Genomic DNA, 15,648 nt, shown 5'->3' with positions numbered 1-15,648 from the left:
GAAGATCCACATGTTGGAATAAAATGAAATTACCTTTGAGTGTACCTCAAAGGATTAAAACTGGTGATGAATAAAAGATATGTCAGTTGGGCTTCTGCGTGGGGAAGTTAAGAACACGCAAACATCAATTACTGATCTTCCACTTATATAACTTTTGCCCAAAATAACAGTGTTTTATTATAACCTCCACAGCTAGACTGAAATCAAGCCACTTTTCAATGTGCCAAGAGTAGCCTGAATTAGAATTTGAAAGTACAAAATGTCCAGTTAGCATTGAATTTTGTATTCTTTGGCATTTGTGATTCTGACTACAGTGACAGTCTCTGTCTTATTCTCAAATTTTCATAACTTTTAAAATTTCTCTCATGGCTTTTGTATTAAATCGACTGAAGCAGCTTCCAAAACTGATCATGATAAAATAACTCATTGACATCAAATACATGCCTTTTCAGATTAACCACCAAAACTTCACCTTTTGAGCCATTTAACTCACAAGAATGAAACAAACCAGGCTGGTAGAGACAACAGAGAAGACACCTCCTATTCTTATAAAAAATATTTGTCTGATGCCATTGTTCTGGGCAATCATTACACCTCTGTGATAAACACATTTATTATAGTATTTAAAATTTGTTACTGTGGCAGTGTTTTGGTTCAGAATCTTGACTTTCAGTGGCTTGTTCCTTCTTTGCCTCTCTCTTGGGAAGGGGATGGCTGAGTTGAGAGACTTGAAGTGCTGCAGCATCACACAAACCAGATTAAGATAGTGACCTTCTAGCAGCTCTGAAGCTATGTGCCTGCATTTTGCCTTGGCTACCATGGTAGTTTCCCTTGGAACACATCTGACCATGTAATGTCTGTGTGGTCTAGTTTGGGGGCTTAAGTTATGAGTTTTCAACTTAGAGGTTGGAAATTTCATAGAATATAATAACTGGGATAGTATTGTAAAGTCAATATACTGTGCTCTTCTCAGGAGTATAGAATATAGTGGTATTCAAATCGTGTTTTAAATAACCCTAAGGAGGCAATCTCTAATATTACCTACAAAAATCAGGCCATGAGAAGTAGAGATACAAACCAGATTTTATAGAAACGAATAAACTTAGGGTAGAGTTTGGTACATAACATGGGAGGAATGGGGGCAGGGGCAAGGGAAAAGAGGGTACCAACACATGATGTATCCATACAAAACATCTTGTTAATAATAATAATAATAAATAACAATACATTTAAAAAGAATATGTCAAAGCTTTATGAAGATAGGCCAGTTTCAGACAATTTTTTTCTACTTAGTTTTTGAGCTAAACTTCTGGAATTTTATCTCTAACCAACATGACTTTGATTTCATTTTTCTTGTGGCCCCATTTATGAAACAGTACTATGTATTAAACTTAAATTTGAAAAGCAGTAGGTATACTTTGGTTATGAACAAATATCCTATCATCAAAGTATCTGGTTTCATAATTTTCTGTTGGTTTCTTGCCTACCAAATAAAGCAGTTGTACAGGGACTACTGCAAAAAGATTTTGTAAGAAAAAAGAATGAAATAATACCTCTAACTCACTTCAGGAAGTTTTCTGACCAGAAACTCTAAGCCCTCAATAAATGTTCCATATAGTTAATTATGTTTTATTGAAAATACGTGTGAGGTACAAATGAGTTCATTAGCATCACTGATGAATGTGACCAATGGAAAGATATTTACAATCTGAAATGCCTTAAAAAGGCTTACAAACAAAATTCCTACATAAAATCCTATCATTATAATCTGTGTGATACAAATTACATTTGATTATTTATGATTCATCTTGACATTAAATATTTTTATTCTATATACTGGATCTTATATATCATATATAAGTCTCACATTCTATGTGACATTTTAGATGTACTGCAACATATATTTAGCTACTTTGTCTATATTCATTAATAAAGGACTCTAGCCATATACTAGTTGTATGCATTCAGCAACATTTTACCAATAAAGTTGCCTAATGGAATATCTACAGATAGATAAAGAAAATAAGTTATTAATAGATAGATGATAGACCAACAGCTAAACAGAGGATAAGTAGATACTTAGATATTCTATATTCTTATATGCTACTTCTCAAAGATGACAGGAGAGAAGCTCAGTAGTATTTTCTTGACAACTTATGTAATGATGATTAATATTGACATCATGAGATTTAAATGTAAATGAGCATGTTCAGACTCACATGGCCATAGGCATTGTGGGTTTTAAGTCTATGATTATAATTATCTCACTATTGATTAATATATTTTACTGAGATATAATATTTGTATATTTTTATGAAGAATATAATAAGGGCAATCTAAAATATGCATTATTGATAAATCAAGGTGACAAGGATTTGCATCTTTGCAATCACCATTCATTTTCATGTTGGGATTTGTATATATTTTTGTTTTTGTTTTCTTTCTGTTTCTCTTTTCAGTACAGTCTTATAATATTTCCAAAGCTGGCCTCAAATGCCCAATCCTCCTACATCAGTCTTTCAAGTGCTAGGATTACAGGCAGGTATGCGTCCCAGTTGTATTCTTTGCAGACATTTTGAAATAGTTATTATATTATTGTAATCTTAAGATACCCAATTGTGCTAAAGAAGAAGTAGAAGTAGTTTATTTTCTGTCTTCCCATGCCTCTTATTGAACATCCTATTCCTCACATCTAGAATTTTAACCGTGAAAACAGGCAATCAACTGAACTTTCAGGTAATAATGTTTTTAAATATATTTTAAAACCAAGAATACAACTAGAATATTAAAACTTTTTCCAAAAAGATGGAATTGTCAACATTTGTGATAGACATAATAAATAACATTTACAAAATGTCTTAAACATAAAAATTGTTTTAAAAAATGAAGAGAATTATATCAAGTTAATAGTTCAATTACCCCAAGAAAAATAAACTGTAACCACTCAAATGATAAGTCTTGTAGAATGTTCCTCAAAATATGTTTTATATCTACCAAAACTATAAGATCCTAAGTTTAAAAAGAAATTATATTCTAGTTAATAACATCAAAAAGCAATATATGGGCTGGAGAGATGGCTTAGTGCTTAAGCGCTTGCCTGTGAAGCCTAAGGATCCTGGTTCGAGGCTCAATTCCCCAGGTCCCACGTTAGCCAGATGCACAAGGGGGCACACATGTCTGGAGTGCATTTGCAGTGGCTGGAGGCCCTGGCATGCCCATTCTCTCTCTTCTCTCCCTATCTGCCTCTTTCTCTCTCTGTCACTATCAAATAAATTTTAAAAAAATTAAAAAAAGCAACATATTATATTTTCAAACCAGAATTTTTGAAAATAATAAACCATGTTTACACTAGGAACCTAGCCATTTATAACGGTTAAGGATAACCATATTTTAAAATATATGCATTTAAACGTTTCAGAATGGAGATAGGTTTTAAAATGCAATGATGACAATGAAGTTTATAAAGAAATTGGAAAGTACAGAGAATGAACTATCCCGTGATTCACATATATACTGTACATATATATATGTGTGTACACATATATATATGTATACACACACACACACATTCATACATACTTTTCAATGGAAATGTCAGTCTTATAAGATGAACACAGATAAAGAGTATTCATAAAAATCTCTCACTCTCAAAATTTCCATCAGAATAATACATAATCAAGCAGAAATTATTTTAATGCTAGTACACTGGAAATCTTTGAGGTTTGTTTTGAGTGAGGTTTCTTATATTGTTCCTTTACATGCTCTGTATTGATGAAGTCTGTCTGTTCTTGTATACAAACTCTCTGGCATGTGCTCTGTGTGGCTAATCCATCATGTGTTGCAATACACTACATATACCCTCCTGCTCTATTTCAGCACAGTTTTAATGAGCACCACCTCTAAGTTTTATTTGTGATTTCACACTTGGAAACCGCAGAAATAATTAGTGCCACTGAAATGCTGTGAAACAGAATCAGACCTCTCTCTAGTTTCATTTTAAATTAGAAAGGAAAGCCATTCAGATACTCAAAAAGAGAATAAATAATAAACCCCTAGGATCTTTCTACTTGCCTCCAATTAAACACTTTAGAACATTCCTTGAAAAAGGGATACTCAGGTACAACCAGAGTGACAGCCTGAGGGCCACTAGTGACTGTTCTCATCCCCACTGCCTTCAAAATTTGTTTATTGCATTAATTACAGCAATTGTCTATTACCTCTCTGTGTATGCTTTTGCGTCTTACTGCTATTTTCCTCTAGGTTGTACTACTAATGTTCTTCTTACTCAGAAACTTGGCGGCAACAAAGTTATGAACAAATCATTTAGGTGACAATGATGTTTTGTTCTAAAACAAAGTTTATTTTGTTTTCTATTAAAAGCTATTATTAGAGAGGGAAAGTTTTGATTAAAAATAAGTTTAAATAAGACTATATTCTTGTGAATTATCACATTCTCAATAAAAAATCATTTTTCCTATGTCTTCAGCAAAATTGAATTTTTGAAAGGATCTCTTCAGACAATTTAAGTGTCCTGAGCAACAAGGTGGAGATAGACCGAGTTGTCAGTGTTAAAATAGATGACGGAGATAATCAGCTATAATTTCCTAGGGTGATTTTAAGCCCTGTGCCACAAACTTATTCTTTCTTGTCTATTACTAACTTGATTCTTGTCTCTTCAACCTAAATTTTAATACTGAACAGACCCTAAAACGTTCTGTATCTAGATTATACTGAAAAATTACATACTCTATGTTTTGTTTCTTTTTGTTTTTTCTTGGTAGGGTCTCGCTCTAGCTCAGGCTGACCTGGAATTCACCATGTAGTCTCAGGATGGCCTCAAACTCATGGTGATCCTCCTACCTCTGCCTCACGAGTGCTGTTATTAAAGGTGTGCACCACCATGCCCGGCTAAAAAATTACATATTCTAAAAGGGAAATTTACATATTTGAAGTATAACTATAATAATGTCGATGATTAAAATCCTCAGAATCCTTTCCCTTAGCTGAGCAAGTCAGGGAAAACTTGTCTTTTGTTAAATCCAGGGAACTCTGTGTATACTTATGTGTATATCTCATAATAGGAAATGTCTTATTGTGTTGCCTCAATTAACTACTGCAGTTTATGAGATTTCTGGCTCCAAGGACAGTAGCTTAGGGAAAGCACTTTGCTGTATCTCTCAGAGGACCATGAAAGCAGAAAATGAAACTTTATTTGAACAACTGAAGAACAGCAAAACAAATCTTAGCAAATAATCAAAGATCTTTAAGCACATAGGATTGGGAAAGATGCTCATGAAATGCTATGTCTCAGGATATTTATAAATAGTAGCTGTGCAGATGTGAACACAGTCTTAGAAGGCTAGTTGAGCAGCTCATAACATCAATCCAAAATTGATTGCAGTTAGCTCACTTAGTGCTCAAGAGTATCTTTTATTATGGGTAGACATATTTTCCTTGTTCTTGATTTTTTTTGGATGTAGATGTGGGGTCTATATGGGTATATGTGCTTTCACATGTGTGAGAACACACACACACACACACACACATATATATATATATATATATATATATATATATATATATATATATATATATATATACTTATGGATGCTGAGGTCTACATTGGGTATAGACCTCAGATGATGATTTATTTTCTCTAGATTAGCTAGAAAATCTGTATGGCTAAAGTTTGTTTTTTTGGCTTTTTTTTATTTTTTTTTTTTGTTTTTTGCCAGCATTTCCAGTTTTGAAGTCCCCTACATTGCAAATTGCAATCCTTTATTTATTTATTTTTCTGTTTGCGGTATTGTGATTTCTTTTCAAGGCTGTGTCTGTGTCTCTGAGGGTGTAGAGACTGTTTCCACACGTTTGCTTACTTTAGACTCACACATGGGAATATTCAACCAGTTCCTGCCCCACTATGTTCTTATTCCTGTATATTTTGTGTAGGTAATGGCAGTGGTAGAAGGAACCTTGAGCATTTCAGCATCAGCCACAGCCTTCCTTGTTTATGCTGCCTCTCAGAGGAGATCTTGGTGTGTTCAGGGTGCTCTGGCTGTAATACAGGTTGGCTCTGAGAGCTCATTGTATGAAGTCTCTGAACTGGGTTTCTTCTGCCAGGACCATTTCTCTGATTTTGCGGCAGCTGGATGTGTAGCAGTTCATTTCCAGCTTCCTCAATTCCAGTATCCTCCCACAAGTCTTCCACATTAGCTGAGCATCACTGGGCAGCAGAGAGTAAGGAAGAGTAGGAATCTTAAGATATGCTACAGAGGTTTACTAGCTCAGTTTTGGTACTATTTACTTAGGTACACATATAAATTAGTGGCAAAGAAATTAGATTATAACAGAAGAATATGATTTTTTCCCCAAATGTTTGCATGGAAATAGGACAAACAGACATTATAGATAAAAACACAAACAAAACAAACAAGAAAAAAAATAATTAGAGGGGAAAAAAGTAATTATGCCATTAGTGGTTGTGCATATGTGTGTAGCTCTTTAAAAGCTCAGTTCTCAAATACCCATGTGTTGCAGTCCGGTTTGCATTGCTGTTAGAAATCACCCAACCAAGAGCAGCTTCTGGGAAAAAGAGATTTATTTTGGCTTACAGGCTCAAGGGGAAGCTCCACAATGGCAGGGGCAAACGATGGCATGAGCAGAGGGTGGACATCACCCCCTGGCCAACGTAAGGTGGACCACAGCAACAGGAGGGTGTGCCAAACACTGGCAAGGGGAAACTGGCTTTAATACCCATAAGCCAGGCCCCAACAATGCACTTCCTCCAGGAGGCATTAATTCCCATATCTCCATCAGCTGGGAACCTAGCATTCAGCACACCTAAGTTTATGGGGGACACCTGAACCAAACCACCACACCATGTAAAGCCAGATGCACTAAGTAGCAGGTGTGTCTGGAGGACTTTCTTTGCGCCAGGAGTGCCTATTCATAGTCTCTCATTCTCTCCCTCCTTATAAATAAATAAATAAATAAATAGTGTTTCCAAACTTATTTCATAGTATATGATTTTTTTTTTCAATTAAGCAAACTCACACAAGCACAGAAACACAAACATCACATGTTCTTCCTCATTTGTGGTTCCTAAACTGAAACAGCTTGAGTTGTGGGTAAATCTGACAGACAACTCGAGGGACAGATAAAGTAGATATAACAGTTTGGGGGTAGGGGAGTGGGAGGCAGGGGAGATTTATACACAAAATCAAATCCAAAGTGAATTGGTAATAGAACCATCCTTCTGGATAGGAGACTAAAAAATACAGCCCTCAACAGATACATGGAGAGATTTTCTGGTAAGAAAGGCCCTGGAGAGGGTAGGATGAAATCTAACTCTAAAACATTTGGCTCTGGCTTGAAACTCCTAGTACCAGAAATCTGTTATAATCCATGTTGAGCTGTTATTTGAGAGTCCTATGAAGTCTCCCAAACAAGACAGAATTCTCTGAAGGCACTTGATTGCCTGCCTGAGATAAAAGGTATGACCTTATTGTTGAAGACACCACATGTTGTCAATGCAGAATATCTGAGAGATTCAGCTGAATCTGGAAGGAAGCTAATTCCCAGACAGTTAGACCATATAGTGCTGAAAAGTGGGGTGTGAGCTGCTAGGGGAATATAACCAACAACAGTGAGCAAACAGGGGACACTGCTATAGGAAAGCAACCAGCCCGATAAGAGGTGCAATAGGAACACACAGTGTAGGTAGGTAACCAATGGCTCTTTGACTGGCTATGAGATCCACTCAATGAAAAGGAATGCATAACTGAACCAAGCCAAATCCTATGGAGACCAAGATTATGGACTCCACTCAGAAACTTCCATAAAAACTTTCATCAAACTCCACTGAGAAACTTCCATTAACTTTCATCAAAGTCCCTAAATTAACAAGGCTTATCTCCTTAGTATATCCTGATCTCTCTCTCTCCATTGGAGAATCTATTTCTGTCTTTCCTTTTCAGAAAGCCGTGAAAACCAAGGACTACCAAAATCTATCAACTAGAGAAGGATAGTTGACTCCCTAGCCAGAGATGAGCCACCCCTCACACAGCCACTAGAGCCTAGGTGAAACCACAGAGAGAAACTGGCGAGGTGAACAAGTGTGCTGCTTCCAAGGCAAGCCTGACAACTTGCACCAGGGTGATGGAGAAAGAGACTGAGGATACTCAGAACACACCAAAGTAGAAACCCAGAAGCGGGCGAGAGCTCAATATTAAGGTAGACTTAAGCTACACCCAGCAAGGCTCAGGGAAGTTTGTGGAAGAGCGGGCAAAAAGAATGTAACAATCACAAGGTGGGAGGGTAGATCCAGAGGCATTGATTCCACCTCTCAAATAGCTGACTGCTGCACTCACAACTCATAACCACCCATGGCAAATACCAGTAATCCCACAAAGGAGGGTCCTCATTGGGGTGGGGACAGGGGTGATGGAAATGATAATACCAACATATGATGTGTCCATACAGAGTCTACTTAATAAAAAAAAAATTAAAAAGGAGCATATAATATTGAGTATACAACATAGGATAGAAAGCCAAATTTCTATTTTAATTGAAAAATAAATATATTAACTTTTATTAAGAAAAACTGCATTCTCAAAGCTATATAAATTAAAATACACAGTCTTTCTAATACTGCATTGGTTTAAACTCTAGTTGATAGCACTGAGCCAAGAATTGCAATGCTTATCTAAGACCTTTACAACTTGAAAATAGGCAAAATAGGGCCTAGGAAATGGCTTAGCAATTAGATCATTTGTCTGTGAAGCCTAAGAACCCTGTTTCAATTCCTCAGGACCCACATAAGCCAGATGCACAAGGGGGCACATGTGTTTGGAGTTTCTTTGCGGAGGCTGGAGGTCCTGATGCACCATTCTCTCTTTCTCTCTGCCTCTTCCTCTCTCTATCACCTCAAATAAATAAGGGAAACATTTTTTTTTTTTAAAAGAAAATAGGCAAAATAGTCTTTCATTCATTGCTAAATATCCAGTAAGTAACATCATGGCCAATATAAAAACAATTTACTCAAGGCTTCCTTAAAATGAATCAATTTAGCTATTTTGCTTGAGATCATGAAATTATTCATGACTCCCAACTTGAAACAATGCCCATGTGTTATGTCTCAATGAAACAAAGTCTCTGTGTCATATCTCAATTAATGTAAGTTTTGCCTATGCATCATGTTTGATGCTGAAATGGCATTCTTCACAGTTGACTCTGCATTTCTAATGTAATTCAAACACTTGGTAAGCTTATTTAATTCCTCTTAAATTACTTCAATAAAAGCATGGAATTTGTGATAAATAAATAGTCAAGACCATAAATAAATTCTCATTATATGCCTCAATGTTTTCACTCATGCCACTAAAACCTTGAAGACTAATGAAAGAGAATTGCTGGTTAATTCTTGCTTATTAGTCTATGTCAAATATAATGAAACTCTATGCAGACAACAGATGAGTGGCAAGAAGGGATAAGCTTCAAATAGTATTAGCAGAATATGGTTTGAATCAAAGAACTCTTTAGCATGCTCTTGTTCATATGGATTTGTAAAACAGCAAGCCTACGTTCTGGGCTGCCTAGAAAGTGGTTGTCCTGAATCATGCAGCCAGATGAGTGAGCTTCGAAGTAAGCAAACTCCCCAACCCCGCCCCCCGCATTGCAGTCAGGTTCACAGTGCTGGCAGAAATCAGCTGACCAAGAGTAGCTTGTGGGGGAAAGAAGCAGGTTTATTTTGGCTTACAGATCAAGGGGATGCTCCAGAATGACAGGGGGAAATGATGGCATGAGTGGAGGCGGACGTCACACCCTCAACAGCATCAGGTGGACAATAGCAACAGGAGAATGTGCCAAATATTGGCATGGAGAGACTAACTATAATACCCATAAGCTTGTGCCAACAATACACCACCTCCAGGACTCTTTAATTTCCAATTGTCATCAGCTGGGGAGACTAGCATTCAAAATACCTAAGTTTATGGGGGGCACCCAAATCAAACAACCACAACCCCCCATTTGCATAGCTTTGACATGAATGATACAACCAGAAAACATGTAGATGAGGCATAACCAATTTTCAGTCACAGAAAATCTTTGAAATAATAATACATGTGTTCCTTTGTTTTCTGGAACTTCTGGTTTACACATTATTCATGAAAAATGAGAAAGATATTGAGGGTACTCTAAATGCAAATAAATAGCAGGTCCTTGTGCACCTCTTTGATCCTGGTTTACTTGGGTGGCTAGAGAATTGAACCCAGAATATTAAAGTTTGCAAACTTCTGAGACATCTTGAAGCCCCAAAATGTTTTTTTTTTTTTCTCCCCTTTGGATAATTTTTATTTTATTAACCAGAATCTTTGTATGGACACACTGTTTTTAAGAATAGCTAATATCACAACTTGGGATGAGATTATGTATGCATACATGACTTTGACATATTTTACTAAAGTAAAGGAAGTACAGGTGTTTTGGAGACTAAGAAATATGATAATATATTTTCTTTGTGAATATATAATGGCTTTTTGTGCCTTTAATAATGCATTGTTTATTCTGTGATATTCAACAATGAAATGCTTATGATATTAGTAAGCAAGATCAGTTATCCTAATTTATATTGATTAGATTTGCTACTTTTCAAATTCATTTAAATAAAATTAAGCAGAGTGGCTCCTTGAATTCTCTAATCTGCTTATGTTAGTTGAAAAGTTTATTTTTGTCATTGTTATAGTCTTTCTCATATAACTTTATTACATAATTTTAAAATTAGAATAAGTATTATAGTGTTGATGAGGCTTTTAAATATTTTTTTTGTTTTAATATAAAAGGAATAAGGCTTGTTTGAGCATTCTTCAGTATATAATATACATGTTCATAATTTCCTTAAAGTAAATAACATGGAATGGAGTACTATGTGCTAGGTGTGAATATCTTCAAAAATATTAGGTGATCCTCCTTGAGAAGAGATCACTCAGGTTGTATACCAACATAAGTAGACCAGGAAGTACTACAGTTTTTATTATGTCCCTAATACATCTATTAATGTTTCTGGATGAGATATCCATTTGCATTCCTAAACTGTGTAAAGGACACTGTTCTTTCTAGTGTGGGTATTATCCAGCCTTCTATTTCAAGCTCAAAATATAATAAAAATATTGGCCATCCTGAAACACAGAAAGATTTTTTTTCCTGCCTCACTACCTATCAGTTCAAGCATCGCATTTTGTTGTTGCTGGTGGTGGTGTTTCCCTGATATCTGACTGAAATAGAGATATTGGCTTTTCCTGAGGCTCCAGCCTATCAGCCCTGAACCCAGAAAAACAGCATCTCTTCTGTGTCTTCAAAGTTCATCCCAGATTCAATCTGGAATTGGGTCTTCTATGGATGAGCAGTTTGTCATGTATAGATGTTGCTAGCGTGCATATACATAAAACAGCTCTTCATAATACATCTCTTTACATATTACTTCTGTGTCTAAGGAGATTCATCAATAAAATAGGTAATATACCATAGCACACCTGTTCCCCCCAAAACACAAAACACATACTACAAAAACATTACAAGAGGGACTTGATAACACTATTTTCACATATGATTCCTTGTTAATTCACTTCCTGATTGGGGTTAGCATCTGTGTCCTTACTTTAAATTTACAGACAGGAAATAGAATGCAACTCATATGTATTAGAATGGGATTGTGCTCTTACAACAGGGGGTGGGATGTGGGTCGGGTTGGTTCCTTTTGCTCACGGACACCTGGAAAACAACAGTTCTTTCTTAATTGTTTACATATCAGAGACAGTTCCTATGCTCCAAGAAAGACAAGTCTTAAACCTGGAAATAGGCTTATTTAGCTTTAGAAAGATTTGCATATTTTTCACAGAGGCAGAGAAAGAACTCCAATTTACAAATTTTCTAAAATAAATGCTCTAACAAAAGGGAGGGTTGAAAGCCCTTTCTGTTATGTTCTAAAAAGAAAAGTAAGCTTCTTATTTTATTTGCAATTAACCTTACAATCTGTCTTTAGTTATCATAAAATAATCGCATTAAAGTTTTCCAATTATTTCTACCTTTTTTTTTTCTTGAAAAAGTAGTTGGTCTGTAAATATCTTACATGAACACAAATAGAAATCAAATAAATTATCAGAAGTCTAATAGAAAAAAAATGACATATTTAAAAGGCATGAGCATGTTTTGTTGGGAATAATCATTGCTTATAGCACATAGATTGAAAGAGTTAAATCATATCATGGATTTTCAACATGAAAACATTTTCTTTGTCATACATTAATTACAAAATTATGTTCTTTTTGATTTTACTTCTATTTTTTCCCTCTGAGTGAACTTTTATTTATTTGCGTGTTTTTGTTGTTTTCTTTATTAGTTATGTACATACTCAGTACATAAACAGCACATATTGGTGTCATTGTTAGCCTCCTCTCTGTCCTCCCCCTCTGAAGGGACCCTCCTTGTTGGGGATTCTGGGTTATGCATTGTGGGGTTAGCTATCAGTAATGGGGAAGGGGGAATGTTTCTGTGGTGCATAATGTAGTTGAGTGTTCTCTGTGTCTATCTCCTTCACACTTGTGCTAGTACCAGGTTCACTAAGAAATCAACACTCTTGCTCATTTCGCCAGTTCCTCTATGGTGTCAGCTGGGGCTCCAGTGAGGTGTGATGGGCTGATTCTCTTCTCAGGTTGTGCATGCATCTGAAAAAGAGAAGCAGATGCTCCAATGGAAAGAGTGAAGTCAGCACTGGATAAATAGGATAATCATTATTATTTTAGAGAAAATTGAATAGGTGTAGACCCTCTTGTAGCCCAAGATTAGTAGGAGCTTGGTATTGGAGAGTGAACTTTTTTTTTTTTTTTTTTTTGTGATTCTTCTGAGTTATTGTCCAGTTGCAGTTATGGGTTCAGTTCCACTGAGTGGATCCATTAGGCAATTCAAGAGCAATTGGTTACCCGCTGTGGCTGCGTGCCACTATTGCACTTGGGTGAGCATTACATTAGGTTGTTTGCTGCTGAGTAGCTTAGACCATGAGTTGCTTGGACAGATGTTGGTCATTCCCCCCCCCCCCCCCCCCAGTCACTCATGTAGCACTTTCTGACACTAGACAAGCTAACTGTCTGGGGCCTGACTCTCTTCCAGGTTCCAGCCAGGTCTCTTCATGTTCCACGCCAACAGCATATGGTTTCATTTTTAAATGAATTGCCCTATATAATGTATCTTATATATTATATTAGAAACTTTTCTGGTTGGTTCATGGTTTACGAGGGAAGTCCACTATGATGGGGAAAACAGAGTGAGGTTCATGATTGTAGGACTATGAGGTTGAGACTTCTCACATCTCAGTAAATCAGAAGGGAAGTGGGGGGAAGAAGAGAGGAGATGAAGAGAGATAGAGAGAGAAGGAAAGAGAATTGGGTGTCATGTATAAAATATAAAGCATATAGCTAAATTCCTTCTTATCACCTTAACCTACTTTTGACTATTCCCTAAAGAGCAATACTGCATATTGAGTATGTAGCTACTGGACTATTTTTATTCTAAAACCCAGTTCTTGACCTGCTCTAAATCTTAGTAAGTTTTTATATAATGAAATGTACTCTCCCATAATAAAAACTGTCACTTCATGCTAACATGTTTTATTACTAAATAATTAAAATACTTATCTTTTTCTTAAAAGTATCACCAGGAGAAAATATCACAAAAACATATGTATTTATTGAAAACAATCCCAGCTAGCATTTGAGTATGAGTTATATTTGAAGTGACCAAACAGACACCATGACAGGTTTTTGTAAGGTGCCACCCTAACTAGGCCTAAGTTCCAGTTTCCCAGAGAGGCAGGCAGGACTTTTGAGAAAGGGTGGACTGTGAATCAATAGTGATCCTGACATGTGACCAACAACGATAAACACCCAAGGGCTGAGTCCGTTACTGGAAACATGTACCTTTTGCTCCTCTTTACAACCTTTCTGCCCCAACCAATCAGAGATGCACAACTGTAATTGCTGCTTGCCTAGCCAATCATTTGAAAAAATTCCTCTTGCTGTGCTTAAAGAGAGCCTGTGAGCTCCTCTCAGGGTCACCATTTTGCATGAATGGTTGATCCCCGCATGCTGGCTGAATCTGCAGAATATCTGCTTTTACATACTATTTGAGTCTGGGGTCTTTCTTCAGCGATTCTCAGACCCTTACAATATTAAAATCTTGATTAGTAAACAAAACAGTGACAGAGACAGACAGAGAGAAAATGAGAGCCAGGGCCTCTAGCCACTACAAAAGAACTGCAGAAACATGCATGATCTTATGCATTTGGCTTATGTGGGGCCTGGAGAACCAAACTTGGGTCCTTAGGTTTCACAGGCAAGCGCCTTAACTGCTAAGTCATCTCTCAAGCCCTCCTTTTCTATTTATTCATCCTCCTAGACTATCACAAATGCCTTGTAAATAGCAGACAGAATTATAAAAAAATTTACAGATGTACAGATGCAGATACCACTGGCACTTTACACAGCCCAGGGTGAATTACAGTGCCATGAATTGAATGTGCAGGGAAATGTTATAGCAAGAAGTCAACTGGCCAGTCTTTTGACCTAGAAAAGATCTTATGTTTACTATACAGGAAAGTAAAACAAATCCACATCCTGGTGTGGGATCCTCAAAGTCTAACCTTTAGAGCTTGAGATGATGCAATATATAGATTCAAAGAAGGAAGAGAGAAATAAAGGGTAGAAACAAGCTGTGGGAATCCTAAGTGTATTTAAGTTTTCAGTAATTTATTATTTTTCATTTGTCATAATTAAAACCCCATGCATTTAATTGATGTTCTCTGTGGTCTTTAGATCCTCTGGCAAAGCCCTGGGCCATGCCAGTGGTGGCTCAGGCTCTGGCAGATGCTGTGAGGAAGGATTGATGACTTAAGGAAGTCCATGAAATCTAGTGTTACAGTCTCTATATTTACCTTGGCAATGTTTTTGTTTAAAGAAAGTCTTCGTACACTTTGAATGTGTAGCCCTCAGGAAATGAACACCTGAGAGGCTGTCTGAGGCTCTGGTCAAATGTTTATGCCCTGTCCACTCCCTAGAAGAACTTATTTAGCTATTTTCAGAAGTAAACCAGTTTTGCTAAAACTACATGAGATTTGTTAACTTTTATGACTAAAAGTGAGGAACCATAATTACTGATCTGGATTATGAATTTCTATAAAGTAATATTTCTGACTTACTTTTCTCTTTTCCAAAATTCCTATTTTGTTATTTCTACTTCAGTGGTTCCTTGGAAACCTTTCTTGTTCCAGGAATACTTGACATATATCCTAAGGTTACATGATAATGTTTCCCCTGTCTTTGAACTTGTACAAAATGATGAGCAGCAGGGGAAACCATGACTAAATTCAAACCTTGAGACATCTCTCACGGCTGCTTCTCTTCATTTCCCATTCTCGGACCCAGGGTGTATTTTGTAAGGTGATGGATAACAAAGATGATCTGCATCTCATTTGATTGAGAGCAAAGGCCCTCCCTGATTTTAACTGTTTCAAGTATGTGCATCATTCTAGGTCCCTCCAAATTCTGAGATCCTAAAGGGTTATATGAAGTCATTGTTTCTATTTTCAAAAACATAACT

Source organism: Jaculus jaculus, chromosome 3 (genome assembly GCF_020740685.1).
Source record: "Jaculus jaculus isolate mJacJac1 chromosome 3, mJacJac1.mat.Y.cur, whole genome shotgun sequence".
NCBI lineage: Eukaryota > Metazoa > Chordata > Mammalia > Rodentia > Dipodidae > Jaculus > Jaculus jaculus.
The sequence above is the reverse complement of the archived record's forward strand: the minus strand, read 5'-3'. Positions refer to the sequence as shown.